This window comes from Oncorhynchus masou, chromosome 33 (genome assembly GCF_036934945.1).
Source record: "Oncorhynchus masou masou isolate Uvic2021 chromosome 33, UVic_Omas_1.1, whole genome shotgun sequence".
NCBI classification, from domain to species: domain Eukaryota; kingdom Metazoa; phylum Chordata; class Actinopteri; order Salmoniformes; family Salmonidae; genus Oncorhynchus; species Oncorhynchus masou.
The window spans coordinates 9,126,630-9,149,282 of NC_088244.1; the positions used below are offsets into that span (position 1 = coordinate 9,126,630).

Here is a 22,653-nt window from a genome sequence, read left to right on the forward strand (position 1 = left end):
TGGAATTAAATCCATTAAACCCTAATCTATGGATTTCACATGACTGGGAATACATATATGCATCTGTTGGTTACAGATACCTTTAAAAAAAGAAAGAAGGGCAACGCAATGGGCCTCAGGATCTCGTCAAGGTATCTCTGTGCAGTCAAATTGCCATCGATAAAATGTTATTGTGTTTGTTGTCCGTAGTTTATGCCTGCCCATAACATAACCACACTGTCGCCATGGGACACTCTGTTCACAACATTGACATCAGCAAACCACTCTCCCACATGACGCCATACACCTGGTCTGCGGTTTTGAGGCTGGTTGGACATACTGCCAAATTCTCTAAAACAACATTGGAGGCGGCTTATGGTAGAGAAATGAATATTAAATTCTTTGTCATCAGCTCTGGTGGAAATTCCTGCAGTCAGCATGCCAATTGCATGCTCCCTCAACTTGAGACATCTCTGTGGCATTGTGTTGTGTGACAGATTTTAGTGGCCTTTTATTAAAGTGCACCTGTGTAATTATCATGCCTTTTTAATCAGCTTCTTGATATACCTGTTATATCTGTTAGATGGATGGATTATTGTGGTAAATTAGAAATGTTCATTAACAGGGATGTAAACAAATGTGTTCACAAAATTTGAGAGAAATCAGCATTTTGTGCATTAGGAAAATTTCTGGGATCTTTTATTTCAGCTCATGAAACATGGGACCAACACTTCACATGTTGCATTCATATTTTTTGTTCAGTGCAGTAGAATTTATGACAGAAGTAGAAGATATTGAGAATCACCACAGGCAACACATTTGTTATAGTTTATTATTCTTGGAATAGAAATTGCAGCTCTGTTGCTCTCCAAGGCTGTGTAGACTCGACATTCCAAAATCACCTCGGGCTAAATTAAAGGGAAAATTGGTTTAGATTTTTGCATGTTGACGGGGACTTCATAGCCTACAATGTTAGCTGGCCTATGTTTATAGTTTTGTCAGATACTCAGACTCAATAATTGATTGAAATAAAAATACACAGTCGATGGTCTATATTGTTGATTATTGATAGGCTATTTCAGAGATATTTTGAGAACAACAATTGCTTTGGGAAAAAAACAAACTGATGTGCCTTGATGTGTAATCCCCAACCAAAAATAAGTTATGTGAGAGTAGCCTATAAATAGCACGTGGAATATCAAATATGAATTTATTTAGATGAGTAAATGTTGAAGAGGTAAAATAAAGCTATTTTAAATGAATGAATTAACCTTTGTCAAGTAAGAGCGCCATGGAGAAGCTGTTGCGCACGCTGTTGTTGCGCACGCGAACCCAGGCAAAGAAGGGAGGGCAGAACGAGCCATGGTGAGCCAATAAAAAGGCAGTGTAAAACGGGAACAATATTTCTGTCGGACGCGTACTGTCTTCGAGTGTGCAAAGGACACACCATCTCATTGACTGCGCCTGTCCCTACATAGGAAGACGGTAATGTGTGTTTTTGCTAAACTTTTGTTGTCTTTTTGTGTCCTTTACGTTCTTTGTTTTATTTGGCTCAGTACTTTTCTCATGAAAAATAGGCTTATAGACTGAGGACTTTAGCCTAAACCTAATGTACATTGCAGGTTTATATTACTAATGTGTCACTGTATTGTATGTGTGCAGCAAATATGATTGACTTCTGATGCGAGGGTATGAAAACTGCAACGTGAATGCATTATACATTTGGTAATGCGCATTGTGCACCATCAACGCGCATATGCACACGAGCGTTTTTTTGGCGGCCGTGCCTCTAAAAGGCACTTTTACAATGATTAAATGTACGCGTAAAATGCTAATCTCTTGTGAAAAATCCTCATGTTGTGAAAGCACAGAGCCCTGTTTGTGGTTTATATGGATTTGATGGGTCGTTCCCGTGTTTTCCTCGCATGGAGAGCAGTAACGATAGCAGTGCCAGTGCAGATGCATACAGCTGTTCCGCAGCTCTGGGTGAGACACCCTGTCACTATCTACCCCAGCAGCTGCTCAACAGCTGGGCAATGACTTGTCATCTAAAAAAAAACATACGAAATGTTGCGCATAGACTAATTCAGTCTCTATTTTACAATAAAAACTAATTTTGAAATGAAAGCTCTTATCTCAGGGTCCCCCCCCAGACCCAGAGAGTCCAATGTAACCTACTGTGGGACACACACACGCACACACACACACACACACTGGGACCCGAAATCGTCCCTGACATTTCTAACACATGCCAGGACATTATTAGCCAGATAATTATCATTTTGCGCAAAGAAAACACAAGTTAGACAGGCTCACTGAGCAAAAAATGGACCAGACCACATGCACACATATGCAATAGCCAGATAATCCATAAAACTGATAAGATTAGCCACCTACAAATTGTTTTCTGTTATCATTTCTCCTACTACATTTTGTAAGCCCAATCAATGCCACTCTGCTATTTTTACTCAGTTAATTGCAATATTTGTCAACAACAGTTAGAAATTACACCATCACTGTAAAACTATCATCACATTGTGATAATAATTGCCATATGTTCTGTTCTGTAATTATAACCTGCTTAGACTATCCCCTATTTGCATAATTATTTCTACAGTTTGATTGGCATGCAGCTTTCCTGCCTGTCTTACAGAGTAGGAGAGAAGCATTGTTGTGCCTATGTCCCCATTGTGCTGTTTAATACCATCCTCAATCAGTCGGGTATGGGATGGCACAATGCCTACTGTGCCAGGGAACAGGACCCGCCTCTCCTGTTGTCACCCAAACTCCCTCGGTGGTAGAAAAGGAGAATAATTGTTTACTCAAAATCAGTGCACGCATGACGCTCCGAAAGAAAATATCTTTTACCATTCATAGATCCAGTATGAATGCTATTAGGTACATGCAAAAGGGCACGGAACTGTCCTTTTGTATTTGGAAAGCTTGTGTTTAGTTTTCAAATAGATCTCAGAAATTATTATGACAAATTCACTTTTAGAATTAGGGGATCTTGATGTTGATTTTCTACAGGCTAAAGCTGCCTTCATGTCCACACTTTGGTCTTGTGTTTTATAAATATCTTAGTCAGATGAAGACAGAAACTGAGGATTCAAAAGGTTCCATTTTACTTTCATCATTCTGATGTAGAAAGATTCAGTCCCACCCTGGTCTTTATAGTTTTTCTAAATGTTGTGTTCAGACTGTTCCAACCTATTTCATGGTGACATTAGATGTAAGACTAAAGCGTGAGAGGTATTTCTGTTTTTGCAAAAATTTCTGAAAAACCTGTTTTTGCTTTGTCATTATGAGATATTGTGTGTAGATTGATGAGTAAAAAGTTGTATTTTTCATCCATTTTAGAATACGCTGTATTCTTTCCGAGTATTCAGACCCCTTAACTTTTTCCACACTTTGTTACAGCGTATTCTAAAATGTATCACCTTAAAACAGAAATACCTTATTTACATAATTATTCAGACCCTTTACTATGAGACTCAAATTTGAGCTTAGGTGCATCCTATTTCCATTGATCATCCTTGATGTTTCTACAACTTGATTGCAGTCCACTTGTGGTAAATTCAATTGATTAAACATGATTTGGAAATGCACACACCTGTCTATACAATGTCCCACAGTTGACAGTGCATGTCAGACTAAACACTAAGCCATGAGGTTGAAGGAATTGTCCGTAGAGCTCCGAGACAGGATTATGTCGAGGCACAGATCTAGGGAAAGTTACCAAAACGACCAAACCCCGTTCAAAGACATTGAAATATTTTGTCTTGCCCATTCACCTTCTGAATGACACACATACACAATCCATGTCTCGATTCTCTCAAGGCTTAAAAATCCTTCTCTTAACCACGTCTCCTTCCCTTCATCTACACTGATTGAAGTAGATTTAATCAGTGACATGAACAAGGGATCATAGCTTTCACCTGGATTCACCTGGTCAGTCTATGTCATGGAAAGAGCATGTTTGTACGCTCAGTGTATATTTCAGGATGCTGTGTATCCCTGGAAATAATCAGAATAATAATCAGAATTCATGTTAACCTTTACAGTCTAGAAAACATAGCTTGTCCAAAAGAAGTTGTCTCTTGGCACGAGTTACCCCGGGTATGGGGGAAATGGGGTATGGGGGTAATGGGGTATGGGGGTAATGGGGTATGGGGGTAATGGGGTATGGGGGTACATTGAACCACGAGACGGGGTAAGTTAAGCCTCCTATAAATTTCTGTACTGAATTAAATATATATCTTTATTTGCTAAACACAATTCAACACAATCACCATCGCTTTTTGTCTTTTAGTAATTTGATGCATCTTTTAGGCTTAACACCTAACGATTTAGTACTTTTTAAAAACGCTTTTAACATAGGCCAGGCCCTGTTGTTACCTCCATATCCCAGTGATAATGCATTGCTTTTCGCCTGGGATTGGCTCAACTATTGGCTCAACATACTCCATGGCCATTGGCTCAACATACTCCATGGCCATTGGCTCAACATACTCCATGGCCATTGGCTCAACTTGCAAATATTTTGACTATATTAGCACACACAGCTACAAGGATGCACTTTCATGCTAGGTTAGGACCTCATATAGAAGCTTATAGAGGCCCCAACTAATGTATAGAACAATCTTAAAATGATCTACTTTGGTTTAGATACAAGCATCATGAAACCTCTAACACAATCAATTTATTTGACTTGGTGAAAAATATTTTCTGGGGACCTAACTTGCTTACCACCTTTTTCATGTGGTTTCTTCCTTCACAGACTCTATGAAATTATTATTATTTGGTCAAATTATTAATTATATGAATATGATTCCTAAAAACAAGGTTGGCTCAATTTATCCCACTCTCCCCTAATAGGATTGATGTTAGAGAGGAGCCCGAACCCAGGAGACACATTAGCAAATGCACTAATATTTTACTGCTAAACCAATTAAAATGAGTTATTTGTGGTCAAGCTTCTCCTTTTGAACATCTGGGGGGTTGCACCAGGGGTGAGAAATATCCCTCCGCCATAGATACTATACAATCCAGGCTTTCCCTGTACGGATTTCCCGATCTAAGTTATTTTTCCTGATTTAAATCCCCAAGCGGAGTTGTCGTAAGGTGGCTTCTGTCAATCTTTCACACCTTGTTGATTTATAAAAGGGGCGGGACATCACACGAGACTGTGAATCTCACACCCACGTGACTTCACATGATGTTGGGTTTGTTCTGTTAAACTGTATTTCACACCTCATGATTTATGAGGTAATGAGGAAATAAAATAACCACGTGTTAATTAAATTAGATAACCACGTGGTAATTAAATTAGATGACCACGTGGTCGCCAGGTGTTGTATGTAAACACCTTTGATCTGACAAGTTTATTATGGGTGTGTGTGTGTGTGTGCGTGTGTGTGTGCGTGCGAAGGGCGTGCGTGCGTGCGAAGGGCTTGTTGTGGTCCTCGGGCCTAGCCCTCCATAAGTCACGTTAGTGTGATATTCACACCCTAGTGTGAAGTCCTGTCCACCTCATACATCATAGAAGGTGTGAAAGATAGTTTGACAGAAGCCATCCTACAATAACTACTCTTGGGGATGAGGTAGGAAGGCTAGAGGAAGGTTAGAGGAGCTATTAGATTACTTCCTGCCGATCAGCAATGACACCCTTTACCAATACGATAATTCTATAACACTACATTCTTAACTACTACACAATTCACACGTTCAGACGAACACACGCACACATACACACACACACACACACACACACACACACACACACACACACACACACACACACATCTGTTGGTTTGTCAGAACCAGTCTGATGGGGAAATGTGTAATTGCCTTGCTGCAGATGGTGTAATGTTCTGCAATGTCCAATTGAATTGATATCCTGCAGAGGGAAACGGATTTCTCCCAAGCATATTTGACCTCTTAAATCAAGTTCATAAGCGGATAATTCTTTACCCAACATGGTCATTAATGTTGTTAGAGAACGGCTTGCTCTCTCCCCTCCCTGGCCTCAGGAACTCAGGGAACTTCATAAAGTGGCTGGCAGTGTTTCTGTGACGCTTCTAGAAAGGTTATTGCTATGCCCGTTGGGAGCCTGGGGTTCCATTAGAAAGTGCCCTGGGAGAGGGAGATGGGGGTAGTAAAAGCAAGATGTTAGTGTTGTGTAAATGGCCTCAGTCCACTATACTATGGAGAGACAATATGATTCACTGCATGTCTTTTTGTTGACTCCCAGTGCTTTTCTTATTTTACGATTCTATTCTTACTGTATCTCTCAGTTGGTTTTCAGCTGTTTCTGTTTATCACGCCTCCCTCTATTTCTCTCTCTCTCACACACATCCTTCTATCTATCTCACATCCTTCTATCTATTTAAAGGGGACATAAGGCCCAGGGGAATCAAGGTTCAGCCGTATGAGCTGAACGGAATATAAGTCCCTAGACGCCCACCCAGTCATGGCAAAGAGCCGCTGCCAAGGGAGGAAGTGCCAGCGCTGCTCTGCCCGCTCTCTATGGAGACATTTTCATCAGTGAATGGATATGTGTTTTGTCTCCACAAGTGCCTTGTTGGCTACAGATTTAGCTGTGGTGGTCTCCTATTTCCTCTCTCTCTCTCTCTGTCTGCTGTGGACACTGTTAGCAGGGAAGTCTCTGTCCGACACTCCCTCTGTCATGACGACTGTCACTAACACTGTCACTAACACTGTATAATGCAAGTGGTGGGAGATTGGACTTGACGATAGCTCTTGCTACCTCGCGCTGGAACAGGTTTACCTGTAGCTCTTCAGATAGGACTTAGAGGAAGGCACTTTTATAACGACCATCCCTCCCTCTATCTCTCACTGTTCGGTTCCAAACACTTCTTCAGTGGAATCCTGCTGAGTTCTCATCATAGACCCCCCCCCCTCCCCCCCGCCCCCGAATAGACTTAAGGGCTCTATTCAATCCTTATCACAAAAGTTCAGCTTTACAGCGTGATTTAAATTTAAAGGCCATGTTCCCACACTTGTGGTGACTGCATTCACTTGACTTGCCTAGTTAAATAAATAATAATATAAACAAATACAAATTCACGTTAAACGACCCCATTGAAAATTACCCTTAAAAATATATATATGTATTGCGCAATCTGTAATGCTTCAGCGATCCAATAGAGCCCTAAAGCTTCACATGCAGAGTTCAAACATCACTTTACTACTGATGAGAGTAGGATGATGGGGACATGTGGAGGACTTAATTTGGCTCATGGGTATTTGTTCCCCTTGTATGTGAGCCTATGGTCACGTCTCTGTTGTGTGGTGCTTGGGTCTGAAGTTCGGATTATCCCAGGCGACCTGGACTGTCTTCATGGTGTGGGCCAGTGAAGTGTCTGATTGGACAGTTGACCTCAGGTCCACCAGTGGCCATTCATCCTGCTGTTTAATAAAAGTGGCAGAAAAAGCTGTGAGTTTTACATACAAACATGCTCTAGCTCATAGTACATATATTTCTCTCTCTCTCTCCTACTCTCTCTTATGCTCATCTCCCGTCACCACCCCTCTCTCTATCTTAAATTCAAATGCAAATTCACCATCCATCATATTTCTCTCTGTCTCTCTCTCTCTTGTTCATAATATGAATTTGTGTGTGTGTGTGTGTGTGTGCTGTCGAACCGTAAATTATTTCTCACACTCGCCGAAGTCCTCCATCCCCTGTGTGTTTCTGCTGGTTCCTCTGGCTGTGAATCACTCTTGTCTTTAGGGTCGGGGCAGGCTGAGCGATGTGATGACGCTTCGATTAGTTCTACGATGTGATGGATCTAGTCTCATTAGTATGGATACAATCAAGATGGCGCCGACAGATAGGGCAGCTCCGCTCCTACGTAACTTTGCAGTATTTTGTTTTGTGTGTTATTTCTTACATTATTAGCCCAGGAAATTTTGGGTGTTATTACATACAGCCGGAAATAACTTTTTGATACTATAGCAGCGGTAACTCACCAGCATTACGACCGGGAATATGACTTTTCCCAAATTGGATCCTTTGTTCCTACCCCCCAGGGCAATTTAACTGATTCTAGAGGCTGATCCAAAACACCGCCAGTAGAAAAGCGGTATACGGAGTGAACTTCTAGTCCGACTCAGGAGGCGCTCACACCATCCACTGCTTCAGAGTATATTACTCCCTAATATTCAGTCTCTGGATAATAATATGTAGACGAGCTCAGGGCGAGAATCTCCTTCCAGAGAGACATCAGGGATTGTAACATAGTCTGTTTCATGGAAACATGGCTCTCTCTGGATATACTGTCTTTGTCCATACAGCCAGCTGGGTTCTCAGTATATCGCACAGACAGGAATAAAGAACTCTCTGGATATACTGTCTTTGTCCATACAGCCAGCTGGGTTCTCAGTATATCGCACAGACAGGAATAAAGAACTCTCTGGATATACTGTCTTTGTCCATACAGCCAGCTGGGTTCTCAGTATATCGCACAGACAGGAATAAAGAACTCTCTGGATATACTGTCTTTGTCCATACAGCCAGCTGGGTTCTCAGTATATCGCACAGACAGGAATAAAGAACTCTCTGGGAAGAAAAAAGGCGGGGCTGTATATTTCATGATTAACAACTTATGGTGTGATTGTGATAACGTATAGAAACTCAAGTCTTTTTGTTCACCCAACCTAGAATACCTCAATCAAATGATGAACGTATAACCTCCCAAGATAATAATTTTCGGTTATAGTCACAGCCGTGTATATTCCCCCTCAAGCCGATACCACGACGGCCCTCAAAGAACCGCACTGGACTTTATGCAAACTGGAAACCACATATCCTGAGGCTGAATTTATTGTATCTGGAGATTATAACAAAGCAAATTTAGTGTAGTTATTCCCTCTGTAACGCAATCAAACAGGCAAAACGTCAGTACAGGGACAAAGTGGAGTCGCAATTCAACAGCTCAGAGACAAGATGTATGTGGCAGGGTCTACAGACAATCATGGACTACAAAGGGAAAACCAGCCATGTCGCGGACACCGACGTCTTGCATCCGGACAAACTAAATACGTTCTTCACCCGCTTTGAGGATAACACAGTGCCACTGGCTCGTCCTGCTACCAAGGTCTGTGGGCTCTCCTTCTCTGTGGCCGATGTGAGTAAGACATTTAAGCGTGTTAACCCTCGCAAGGCTGCCGGCCCAGATGGCATTCCTAGCTGCGTCCAGAGCATACGCAGACCAGCTGGCTGGGGTGTTTACGGACATATTCAATCTCTTCCTATTCCAGTTCGCTGTCCCCACTTGCTACAAGATGTCCACCATTGTTCCTGTACCAAGAAAGCAAAGGTGACTGAACAAAATTAATATTTCCCCATAGCACTCAATGCTTTGAGAGGCTAGTTAAGGATCATATCACCTCTACTTTACCTGACACCCTAGACCACCTTAAATTTGCTTACTGCCATTGCACTGCACATGGCCCTAGCCCATCTGGACAAGAGGAATACCTATGTAAGAATGCTGGTCATTGACTATAGCTCAGCATTCAACACAGCATACTCCCTGTTCACCCATGACTGCGTGGCAATGCACGCCTCCAACTCAATCATCAAGTTTGCAGACGACAAAACAGTGGTAGACCTGATTACCAACAATGACGAGACAGCCTTCAGAGCGGAGGTGAGGGCCCTGGGAGTGTGGTGCAAGGAAAATAACCTCTCACTGAATGTCGACAAAACAAAGGAGATGATTGTAGACTTCAGGAAGCAGCAAAGGGAGCACGCCCCTATCCACATCGATGGGACCACAGAAGAGCAGGTGGAAAACTTCAAGTTCCTTGGCGTACACATCACTGACAAACTGAAATGGTCCACCCACACAGACAGTGTGGTGAAGAAGGTGCAACAGCGCCTCTTCAACCTCAGGAGGCTGAATAAATATGTATTGGCACCTAAAACCCTCACAAACTATTACAGCTGCACAATTGAGAGCATCCTGTCGGGCTATATCACCGCCTGGTATGGCAACTGCACCGCCCGCAACTGCAGGCATCTCCAGAGGGTGGTGAGGTCTGCCCAACGTATCACCGGGGACAAACTACCTGTCCTCCAGGACACCTACAGCACCTGATGTCACAGGAAGGCCAAAATGATAATCAAGGACAACAACCACCTGAGCCACTGCCTGTTCACCCCACTATCATCCAGATGGCGAGGTCAGTACAAGTGCATCAAAGCTGGGACCGAGAGACTGAAAAACAGCTTCTATCTCAAGGCCATCAGACTTTTAAATAGCCATCACTAGGCGGCTTCCAACCGGTTATGTAACCCTGCACCTTAGAGGCTGCTGCCCCATATACATAGACTTGAAATCACTGGTCACTTTAATAATGGAAAACTAGTCACTTTAATAACGTTTACATATTTGTGCTTTACTCATCTCATATGTATATACTGTATTCTATTCTAATGTATTTTAATCTATGCCACTCCAACATCGCTCATCCTAATATTTATATATTTCTTAATTCCGTGATTTTAATTTTAGGTTGTGTGTATTGTTGTGAATTGTTAGATATTACTGCACTGTTGAAGATAGAAACACTAGCATTTCTCTACACCCGCAATAACATCTGTTAAACATGTGTAAGTGACGAATAAGATTTGATTTAGTAGCTCGTTGCCCAGAGGATCAGAAACATGTTGAACATACTGTAATGCCAACAGTTAAAGGGTTATGATGAAAGACAAGGTGTGTTTCTGACAATGTAGATAAAGTAGAACGTCTTTAAAACATTTAGTTGTTTACCACGATAACATGAAACCTTTTTAACTTTCAGGGTTAATTTGTTTTACTTTAGCAAAATGCACATTTCCTTTCATTGCAGTATTTCCACCTCCTGTGAAGTTAGAGGGGATGTGTACCAGCTTCTCCAAGGAGGGATTTAAGGATATCTTTTGAAGAAAGCGATTTACCGCCACACTGATCAGTGTGAAGTATTTTACCCCCACAGCATTTAGATGTGCTAGGTGGGATCCAGATGTTCACATCGTCATACCGACATCCTTCTCTAACCCCGGCATTTACAGTATTACCAGCCTATTGGGTGCCCATTGGACGTCAATAACCAGAATGCTAACGTTAACGAACACAAACTAAAATAAACGATTTGCAAAGACAGGCAATCCAACTCATAAAGTTATACATGTATAGGTAGGAATGTAGTTTTTGGTGAGTTTGGACATTTACAAGCGAATGTGTACGAGAGACATTGTGCAAAACAACGTTTTGACACATGCTTGTCTGAAGGAAGAAATGCTGCTGAAGAGCCAGTGCTAGTCTACACGCTGTGTCTCTGTGGAGTCTGGAGTCCTAGGGCAACGGACCTGCCTGCTCTGAGAAGAGGGGGGAGAAGCTGACAGACTGACAATGGAGAGGAGAAAAAACGCAAGGAAATCAAAGGGCTTTGACTTCTCAAACACGGCAGAACGCTAACACTATATGATGACCTGCCGCCTTAATAATTCAGCCACTTGCTTAGGCAACAAGTTAAACTTAGTGGTTGTGTTAATGCAGAATTCAGATTTTTTTTTTCACGCAGGAAAAAAAATAAAAAGCATAAGAAATATCTTGCTGCATTTTGTAAATGCAGATCTAAAATGCTTATTTTTGTCATTTCTGGTCGGCAATTTTGTTCTTCAGATGAACTTCTAAATTCGGATGAGAATTTACAAATAGGCATTATATCAGCAGACAGCTCTGACTGATGTGGAGCTACATTTTTCTGGTACTTTTCTCAGTGGAATCAGCCTATTTCTACCCGGTAAAATGCAATATTAACTTAGGACATGTAGCTGGCTATGATAGGCCTAAACATTAGGACATGTAGCTGGCTATGATAGGCCTAAACATTAGGACATGTAGCTGGCTATGATAGGCCTACACATTAGGACATGTAGCTGGCTATGATAGGCCTAAACATTAGGACATGTAGCTGGTTATGATAGGCCTAAACATTAGGAAATGTAGCTGGTTATGATAGGCCTAAACATTAGGACATGTAGCTGGCTATGATAGGCCTAAACATTAGGACATGTAGCTGGTTATGATCGGCCTAAACATTAGGACATGTAGCTGTCTATGATAGGCCTAAACATTAGGAAATGTAGCTGGTTATGATCGGCCTAAACATTAGGACATGTAGCTGGCTATGATAGGCCTAAACATTAGGACATGTAGCTGGCTATGATAGGCCTAAACATTAGGACATGTAGCTGGCTATGATAGGCCTAAACATTAGGACATGTAGCTGGTTATGATCGGCCTAAACATTAGGACATGTAGCTGTCTATGATAGGCCTAAACATTAGGACATGTAGCTGTCTATGATAGGCCTAAACATTAGAACATGTAGCTGTCTATGATAGGCCTAAACATTAGGACATGTAGCTGGTTATGATCGGCCTAAACATTAGGAAATGTAGCTGGCTATGATAGGCCTAAACATTAGGACATGTAGCTGGCTATGATAGGCCTAAACATTAGGACATGTAGCTGGCTATGATAGGCCTAAACATTAGGACATGTAGCTGTCTATGATAGGCCTAAACATTAGGACATGTAGCTGGCTATGATAGGCCTAAACATTAGGAAATTATGACCTTGTTTTTTCATTGTAAGCTCATTTACAGTGCATTCGGATTCCGCACTCCTGACTTTTTCTACATTTTGTTACGTTACAGGCTTATTCAAAAATAGGTAAAATACACATATTTTGAGGTCATTGTGAAGCATTGGGCAGCCATGCTGTTTGAGGTCATTGTGAAGCGCCGGGTAGCCATGCTGTTTGAGGTCATTGTGAAGCGCTGGGCAGCATGCTGTTTGAGGGCATTGTGAAGCGCTGGGCAGCCATGATGTTTGAGGTCATTGTGAAGCACTGGGCAGCCATGCTGTTTGAGGTCATTGTGAAGCACTGGACAGCCATGCTGTTTGAGGTCATTGTGAAGCACTGGGCAGCCATGCTGTTTGAGGTCATTGTGAAGCGCTGGGCAGCCATGCTGTTTGAGGTCATTGTGAAGCATTGGGCAGCCATGCTGTTTGAGGTCATTGTGAAGCATTGGGCAGCCATGCTGTTTGAGGTCATTGTGAAGCATTGGGCAGCCATGCTGTTTGAGGTCATTGTGAAGCATTGGGCAGCCATGCTGTTTGAGGTCATTGTGAGGCACTGGGCAGCCATGCTGTTTGAGGTCATTGTGAAGTGCTGGGCAGCCATGCTGTTTGAGGTCATTGTGAAGCACTGGGCAGCCATGCTGTTTGAGGTCATTGTGAAGCATTGGGCAGCCATGCTGTCTGAGGTCATTGTGAAGCACTGGGCAGCCATGCTGTTTGAGGTCATTGTGAAGCACTGGGCAGCCATGCTGTTTGAGGTCATTGTGAAGCATTGGGCAGCCATGCTGTTTGAGGTCATTGTGAAGCATTGGGCAGCCATGCTGTTTGAGGTCATTGTGAAGCATTGGGCAGCCATGCTGTTGCATTTATGACAATACGGTATCTTGGTTGAAAGCGCAATGTTTTTCTGAGACACTGGAAACGACTATTCCATACTCCAAACGACTATTCCATACACCAAACGACTATTCCATACACCAAACGACTATTCCATACACCAAACGACTATTCCATACACCAAACGACTATTCCATACACCAAATGACTATTCCATACTCCTGGGGTGGCAGGGTAGCCTAGTGGTTAGTAACCGGAAGGTTGCGAGTTCAAACCCCCGAGCTGACAAGGTACAAATCTGTCGTTCTGCCCCTGAACAGGCAGTTAACCCACTGTTCCCAGGCCGTCATTGAAAATAAGAATGTGTTCTTAACTGACCTGCCTGGTTAAATAAAGGTAAAATAAAATAAAAAACATGAGCTCCACTACACCTCTTGTGTGGATATGAGCTTGGTTGTACCGTTGTTGCTCAGTCATTATTGCATGGAGATACGGATTGAACAAGCAGTTGTTCTGTGCATACTGTCACCAAGTATGATTCCAATATATTGTCCTCCTTCAAGCTGAACATTAAAAATGTTGATCTAACCATCATGGTTGTCTTTTATAAATATTTCATTGAGAGCATTCTGTCCTACTGCTTGACCTGCTGGTTTTGGGAATATCAAGATTGCACAGAAAAATAGGTTGGGCAAGATAGTCAGGACTTGCAGAAATATCATGGGGCAGCAACAACAAGAATCGTAATCTCTCTACCTGGGCAGAGCCATCCAGAAGGCGGTTGACTCTCCCCATCCACTCCCCATCCACTCCACCCCGAACAAAATGTATTGCCGCTCTGAGGACATTAACGTTTTCTGAATCTGGAAACAAAGAGGAGTTTCTGAAAATCTTTGAGTCATGAATTCCTTTCCAATGGTGCAACGATGTTGGAGAATGGCACATTGAGAGTGCACACATATTGTACACTTATTGAAAACCAGTTGTTTTACGATTCCTGTCAGCATCTGGTGTAGAGGAATGGGAATATGACATCCAGGGAAGGTCCCGTATTCAAATCAAATGTATTTATAAAGCCCTTCGTACATCAGCTGATATCTCAACGTGCTGTACAGAAACCCAGCCTAAAACCCCAAACAGCAAGCAATGCAGGTGTAGAAGCACGGTGGCTAGGAAAAACTCCCTAGAAAGACCAAAACCTAGGAAGAAACCTAGAGAGGAACCAGGCTATGAGGGGTGGCCAGTCCTCTTCTGGCTGTGACGGGTGGAGATTATAACAGAACATGGCCAAGATGTTCAAATGTTCATAAATGACCAGCATGGTCAAATAATAATAATCACAGTAGTTGTCGAGGGTGCAACAGGTCAGCATCTCAGGAGTAAATGTCAGTTGGCTTTTCATAGCCGATCATTAAGAGTATCTCTACCGCTCCTGTCTCTAGAGAGTTGAAAACAGCATGTCTGGGACAGGTAGAACGTCCGGTGAACAGGTCAGGATTCCATAGCCGCAGGCAGAACAGTTGAAACTGGAGCAGAGAAACTGGACCATTCTGAGACAAGGCCGAGTATAGCCCACAAAGATCTCCGCCACGGCACAACCCAAGGGGGGCGCCAACCCAGACAGGAAGATCACATCAGTGACTCAACCCACACAAGTTACGCACCGCTCCTAGGGACGGCATGAATGAGCACCAGTAAGCCAGTGACTCAGCCCCTGTAATAGGGTTAGAGGCAGAGAATCCCAGTGGAAAGAGGGGAACCGGCCAGCAAGGGCTATCTTAGGCAGCAAGGGCTATCTTAGTATTCATAGAACTCTAGTAGTTGGCCTGGGCAGCAGCATCAGGGAACTTGATGTAATTGTCTTTCAATTTTCATATAGCATTGCAGACATTGTGGACTATTTTACATACAGTCGGTTCACTTACACCACACAAATGTCCTGTTTCACGATGGAATGTTCTAGATGTTAAAAACCTCAAGGTGATCAGAACTTGTAAGGAAGGAGGGACGAGCCTTCCCCTAAGAGAGTCAGATAAAAGCCTTGTCTCAAGCAAAGAAATGTCAGCTGCATTTCCTTTGTACATACGGAAACGGTCACAGAAATAGATTTAATCAAAATCATTTAGTGGGTTGCTCCTGTCTGAATCCAGCCTTCTGCCTGGCCTTGGTGCTGCTCTTTGATCATCATTGAAATAGTTCAGGTAATCCATTTTCCTCCATTGTCAAGGTCAACCTGGGTGCCAACATCCATTAATCAGAATTTACACCTGCCTCTGGCCAGGTTTCATTTAAGCCTTCACTTATATCTACCTTAACTCTAGTCGTCCTTCTTGAATTGAGACTTTTAAAATCTAGACCAGGGCAATTCTGAGACTATTTTATACCATGTGCAAAGTGCAATTTAGTGTAGTATTAGTTTGTCCTCCAAACCGCCCCATACTGCCTGTAGAACGTCTTGGATTTCTTCACATCTTATTGTGTTACAAAGTTGGATTCAAATGGATTTAATTGTCCGTTTTTTGTCAACGATCTACACAAAATACTCAAATGTCAAAGTGGAAGACAGAAAAAATTAAATATATATTATTTAAAAAACACACCTTGTTTATATAAGTGTAATAAAGTCAACACATGTTAGAAACACCTTTGGCAATGATTACAGCTGTGAGCCTTCTTGAGTAAGTCTCATAAGAGCTTTGCACACCGGCTTTGCGCAATATTCGCCCATTATTCTTTTCAAAATTCTTCTAGCTGTGTCAAGGTGTTGGAGATCATGGCTAGACAGCGATAGATGTTCAAGCAGATTTAAATCAAAACTGTAACTCGGCCACTCAGGAAGATTCAAGTGTTCTTGGTAACTAACTCTAGTGGAGAGTTGTCTTTGTGTTGTAGATTATTGTCCTGCTGAAAGGTGATTTCCCCTCCCAGTGTCTGGTGGAAAGTGTCTGGTGGAAAGCAGACTGAAGCAGGTTTTCCTCTAGGATTTTGCCTGTGCTTTGCTCCATCCTCATTTATTCTCATCCTGGAAAACTACCCAGTCTTTGCCCGATGACAAGCATACCCATACCGTGATGCAGCCACCACCATGCTTGAAAATAAGGACGCAGTTACTCAGTGATGTGTTACGTTGGATTTGCCCCAAACAAACGTAAGGCTTTGAAACTCGGCCTAAAAAAGTGTATTCTTTTGCCATGTTTTTTTTTCCGTCAGTATTACTTTAGTGCCTTGTTGCATACATATTCATGTTTTGTATATTTCTGTATATTTTTATTCTTCTTTTCAATGTTACAATGTTGTGTCAATCCATCCATTTTTCTCCCATCACAGCCATTGAACTCTGGAGCTGTTTTAAAATCACAAATGTCATGGTGACATCCCGAATCAGTTTAAATATAAAAAAAAATATATCCCATTTAGCAGACGCTTTTGTCCAAAGCGACTTACAAGTCGGCTGGGGCCACTACTTTTTACATATGGGTGGCCCCAGTGGGAAACGAACCCACGACGCTTGGCGTTGCAAGCGCCATGCTCTACCGACTGAGCCACACAGGCTTACTTTCTGTCCTGCAGCTCAGTTCAGACGGAACACTATGTATTTGATGTGTCTGTGTTGTTTAATACATCCTCCACAGCATAATTATTAACTTCACCATGCTTAAAGATACGCTACATGGCCAAAAGTATGTGGACACCTGTTTGTCGAACATCTCATTCCAAAATCATGGGCATTAATATGGAGTAGGTCCCCGCTTTGCTACAATAACAGCCTCCACTCTTCTGGCAAGGTTTCCACTAGATGTTGGAACGTTGCTGCTGCGACTTGCTTCCATTCAGCCACAAGAGCATTTGTGATGTCGGGCACTGATGTTGGGCGATTAGGCCTGGTTCGCAGTCGGTGTTCCAATTCATCCCAAACGTGTTCGATGGGGTTGAAGTCAGGGCTCTGTGGAGGCCAGTCAAGTTCTTCCACACCAATCTCGACAAACCATTTCTGTGTGCATGGGGGCATTGTCATGATGAAACAGGAAAGGGCCTTCCTGAAACTGTTGCCACAAAGTTGGAAGCACAGAATCATCTAGAATGTCATTTTATGTTGTAGCATTATGATTTCTGTTCACTGGAACTAAGGGGCTTAGCCCAAACAGCCCCAGACAATTATTCCTCCTCCACCAAACTTTACAGTTGGCACTATGCCCTGGTGCAGGTAGCGTTCTCCTGGCAACCACCAAACCCAGATTTGTCTGTCGGACAGCCAGATGGTGAAGAGTGATTAATCACTCCAGAGAACACATTTCCAGCTCCAGAATACAATGGCGGCGAGCTTTTACACCACTCCAGCTGACGTTTGGCATTGCGCATGGTGATCTTAAGCTTGTGTGTGGCTGCTCGGCCATGGAAACCCATTTCATGAAGCTCCCGACAAACGGTTCTGGTGTTTACATTGCTTCCAGAGGCAGTTTGAAGCTCGGTAGTTAGTGTTGTAATCGAGGACAGACTTTTTGTAAGCGCTACGCGCTTCATCACTACCGGTCTGTGAGCTTGTGTGGTCTACCACTTCGCGGCTGAGCCGTTGTTGCTCTTAGACGTTTCCACTTCACAATAACAGCACTTACAGTTGACCAGGGGCAGCTCCAGCAGGGCAGATATTTGATGAACTGACTTGTTGGAAAGGTGGCATCCTATGACAGAGCCACATTGAATGTCACTGAGCTCTTCAGTACGGGCAATTCTACTGCCAGTATTTGTCTATGGAAATTGCATGGCTGTGTGCTCGATTTTATACACCTGTCAGCAACGGGTGTGGCTGAAATAGCCGAATCCACTCATTTTCAGGGGTGTCTACATAACTTTGTCCATGTAGTGTATATTCAATGTCAGATTTGTTATTGTTACACGTCTATCAATCACTGCCCTTCTTTGTGAGGTCTTTGTAGTTGAATCTGTGCTTGAAATTCAATACTTTACTGAATGACCTTACAGATGTTGTATGTGTGGGGGACAGAGGAAGGGGAAGTCAAGTCAACCCCTGTTATGTCACACAGAGTGAGTCCATTTAACTTATGTGATTTGTTAAGCCAGATTTAACTTTTTAGTTAATGTAGTCTTGCTTAAACAAAGCGGTTGAATACTTCTGCAACAACTATATTTTAATAATTACATTTGTAATAGATTTTTATGAACTTGTAAAAAATGTATCGCATTTTCTTTTCACTTTGACATTATGGAGTATTTTGTGTAGATCAATAACAAAAAAAACTACAATAAATACAATTTGAATCCCACTTTGTAACGTAACAAAATATGAAAAAAGTTAAATGGCGTGTTGACTTACTCTGTAGGCAGAAATTATTTGATATTGACATAAAAAAATGTCTGCAATTAAACTTTTTAAATCAATAAAATATTATTTAATTGAACCTTTGGTTTTGTATATGTATTATAATTTTATTATATATATATTTATTATATATGTATTGTAATTTTTTATAATGGGTATTGCACGAATGTATGTGTTTTGATTGGAAATTGAGATTAAATAAATAATTTAATGTAGTTAGATGGTTCTGAGCCTGTATTTCAGACAACGAGTTATTTAAAGTTCTATCCAACAAAAGTCACATTTCATTAAACTTTCTCAACACATGATGGACACACAGTGTTAAAAGTACACAACAAACAAAGAGGATGGGAACACTTTAATAAGATAGAAATACCCCCCCCCCCCCCCGCCGAAAAGCCATTCAATCTGGAGAGAAACATAATGGGGATGTATTCTAATCTATTTAAAGGATCTGGAGCATGCTTAACACCCCGGCCATCCTACAATCTAAGCTCGATGCCCTCAATCTCACACAAATTATCAATGAACCTACCAGGTACCACCTCAAAGCCGTAAACACGGGCACCCTCATAGATATCATCCTAACCAACTTGCCCTCTAAATACACCTCTGCTGTTTTCAACCAGGATCTCAGCGATCACTGCCTCATTGCCTGCATCTGTAATGGGTCAGCGGTCAAACGACCTCCACTCATCACTGTCAAACGCTCCCTGAAACACTTCAGCGAGCAGGCCTTTCTAATCGACCTGGCCGGGGTATCCTGGAAGGATATTGACATCCCGTCAGTAGAGGTTCCTGGTTCTTTTTTTAAAATGCCTTCCTCACCATCTTAAATAAGCATGCCTCATTCAAGAAATTTAGAACCAGAAACAGATATAGCCCTTGGTTCTCTCCAGACCTGACTGCCCTTAACCAACACAAAAACATCCTATGGCGTACTGCATTAGCATCAAATCCCCCATGATATGCAACATTTCAGGGAAGCTCGAAACCAATATACACAGGCAGTTAGAAAAGCCAAGGCTAGCTTTTTCAAGCAGAAATTTGCTTCCTGCAACACAAACTCAAAAAAGTTCTGGGACACTGTAAAGTCCATGGACAATAAGAACACCTCCTCCCAGCTGCCCACTGCACTGAGGATAGGAAACACTGTCACCACCGATAAATCCACTATAATTGATAATTTCAATAAGCATTTTTCTACAACTGGCCATGCTTTCCACCTGGCTACCCCTACCCCGGTCAACAGCACTGCACCCCCCACAGCAACTCGCCCAAGCCTTCCCCATTTCTCCTTCTCCCAAATCCAGTCAGCTGATGTTCTGAAAGAGCTGCAAGATAGAGCAGCAAAATCTGGCCCCCTACAAATCAGCCGGGCTAGACAATCTGGACCCTTTCTTTCTAAAATGATCTGCTCAAAATTGTTGCAACCCCTATTACTAGCCTGTTCAACCTCTCTTTCATGTCATCTGAGATTCCCAAAGATTGGAAAGCAGCTGCGGTCATCCCCCCTATTCAAAGGGGGGAACACTCTTGACCCAAACTGCTACAGACCTATATTTATCCTACCCTGCCTTTCTAAGGTCTTCGAAAGCCAAGTTAACAAACAGATTACTGACCATTTAGAATCCGACCATACCTTCTCCGTAATGCAATCTGGTTTCAGAGCTGGTCATGGGTGCACCTCAGCCATGCTCAAGGTCCTAAACGAAATCATAACCGCCATCGATAAGATTCATTACTGTGCAGCCGTATTCATTGTCAATCACCACATCCTCATCGGCAGGCTCGATAGCCTTGGTTTCTCAGATGATTGCCTTGCCTGGTTCACCAACTACTTCTCTGATGGAGTTCAGTGTGTCAAATTGGAGGGCCTGTTGTCCGGGCCTCTGGCAGTCTCTATGGGGGTGCCTCAGGGTTCAATTCTTGGACCGACTCTCTTCTCTGTATACATCAATGATGTCGCTCTTGCTGCTGGTGAGTCTCTGATCCACCTCAAAGCAGACGACACCATTCTGTATACTTCTGGCCCTTCTTTGGACACTGTCTTAACAACCCTCCAGACGAGTTTCAATGCCATACAACTCTCCTTCCATGGCCTCCAACTGCTCTTAAATACAAGTAAAACTAAATGCATGCTCTTCAACCGATCTCTGCCTGCACCTGCCCGCCTGTCCAACATCACTACTCTGGACGGTTCTGACTTAGAATATGTGGACAACTACAACTACACAAATACCTAGGTGTCTGGTTAGACTGTAAACTCTCCTTCCAGACACACATCAAACATCTCCAATCCAAAGTTAAATCTAGAATCGGCTTCCTATTTTGCAACAAAACATCCTTCACTCATGCTGCCAAACATACCCTTTGCCACCATGGCCTTTTTTTGCCTTTACCTCCCTTATCTCACCTCATTTGCTCACATCGTATATAGACTTGTTTATACTGTATTATTGACTGTATGTTTGTTTTACTCTGTGTAACTCTGTGTTGTTGTATGTGTCGAACTGCTTTGCTTTATCTTGGCCAGGTTGCAATTGTAAATGAGAACTTGTTCTCAACTTGCCTACCTGGTTAAATAAAGGTGTTCTCAACTTGCCTACCTGGTTAAATAAAGGTGTTCTCAACTTGCCTACCTGGTTAAATAAAGGTGTTCTCAACTTGCCTACCTGATTAAATAAAGGTGAAATAAAAAAATCTACAAATGTTCATGCTGACAATGTTGTGTTAATATTAGGTAAAACTTAAATATAACAGTTTCAAAATGTTCTGAGAACCTCCAAGACAAGATAAAATATTGTGTGAACATCAATGGAATGTTATGATAAACCTATAACAAATGTTATGAATGTCATAAAAATTGAATTATTTAGAAATTGTGGAACATTGTGGGAATATTCTGTGAATATTTAAATGTTATTACAATATCACAAGAATTTTGTTGCAACATTCCAGACAACTTCCATAGCTTAATTAAATGTTCTGGGAACCTTTATAAACGTAGACCAAGTGTTCTACAACATTTATAGGAATGTCCTGTGTAACCTCACTTAAACATTTCATGACTGTCATCACAACTGAGCATATTTAGTGTTTTGGGAACCTACTGAACACTAGACTGTTCCACACATCCTAATGAAACATTCTGGGAACATTTAAAGAACAGACTAAATGTGTTCTGGGAACGTGCTTCTGCATTGCTTGCTGTTTGGGTTTCTGTATAAGCACTTTGTGGCATCTACTGAGGTAAAAAGGGCTTTATAAATACATTTGATTTGATCATGTAACTCAGGTGAATGTTTTTTGCACCCGAAAAGAAACGTTGTAGAATCATCCAAACAACTGGACAGTTTTTGTGATGTATCCACAATGTTCCCACCAGACTGTTCCCACAGACATCCTGGGGAATCTTTAAAGAACAGACAAAATGTGTTCTAGGAATGTTCTTGCAACATCAGGCACATTTTTCATACTGACATTGTATAATCATCAGCACGACTGGACAGTTTTTGTGTTGCGAGAACATTTGCCGCGACCTAACGAATGTTCTGGGAACTTTCAAAGAACCAGTTTTGGTTTGCTGGGTCTGGGGTTCTGATCGTGTTTCAGTGGCTGGGAGTAGGATACTGGGTCTAAAGCCAGACAGTATCTGTCTCTGTCTCTCTCGTTCTCTCTCCCTGTTTCATAGGGTCTCTGTCTGCTCAAAGAGATGGGGGGGGGGCACAGGGATATAAAGGGATGAAAAGAGGGGAAGAGGGTAGAGGGTAAGGGCCTCAGAAGACAACAAAAGGAGGTGGAATACAGTCATGAAAAGACAGAATTTACACA

General features: G+C 42.2%; 1 protein-coding gene across 3 annotated transcripts in view; it reads left to right on the plus strand.

Annotated features, from left to right (window-relative positions):
• Positions 1-1,377: 1,377 nt before the first annotated feature.
• Positions 1,378-22,653, plus strand: part of LOC135527788 (kelch domain-containing protein 8B-like) — a 214,301-nt gene continuing 193,025 nt past the window's right edge. For 2 of the 3 annotated variants that reach the window (XR_010453478.1, XM_064956361.1), the window contains exon 1: positions 1,378-1,464. The gene's annotated coding sequence lies outside the window, so the exon portion shown is untranslated. Of the gene's footprint in view, positions 1,470-22,653 lie in introns of all 3 variants that reach the window. The other variant, XM_064956362.1, reaches the window with a different exon arrangement.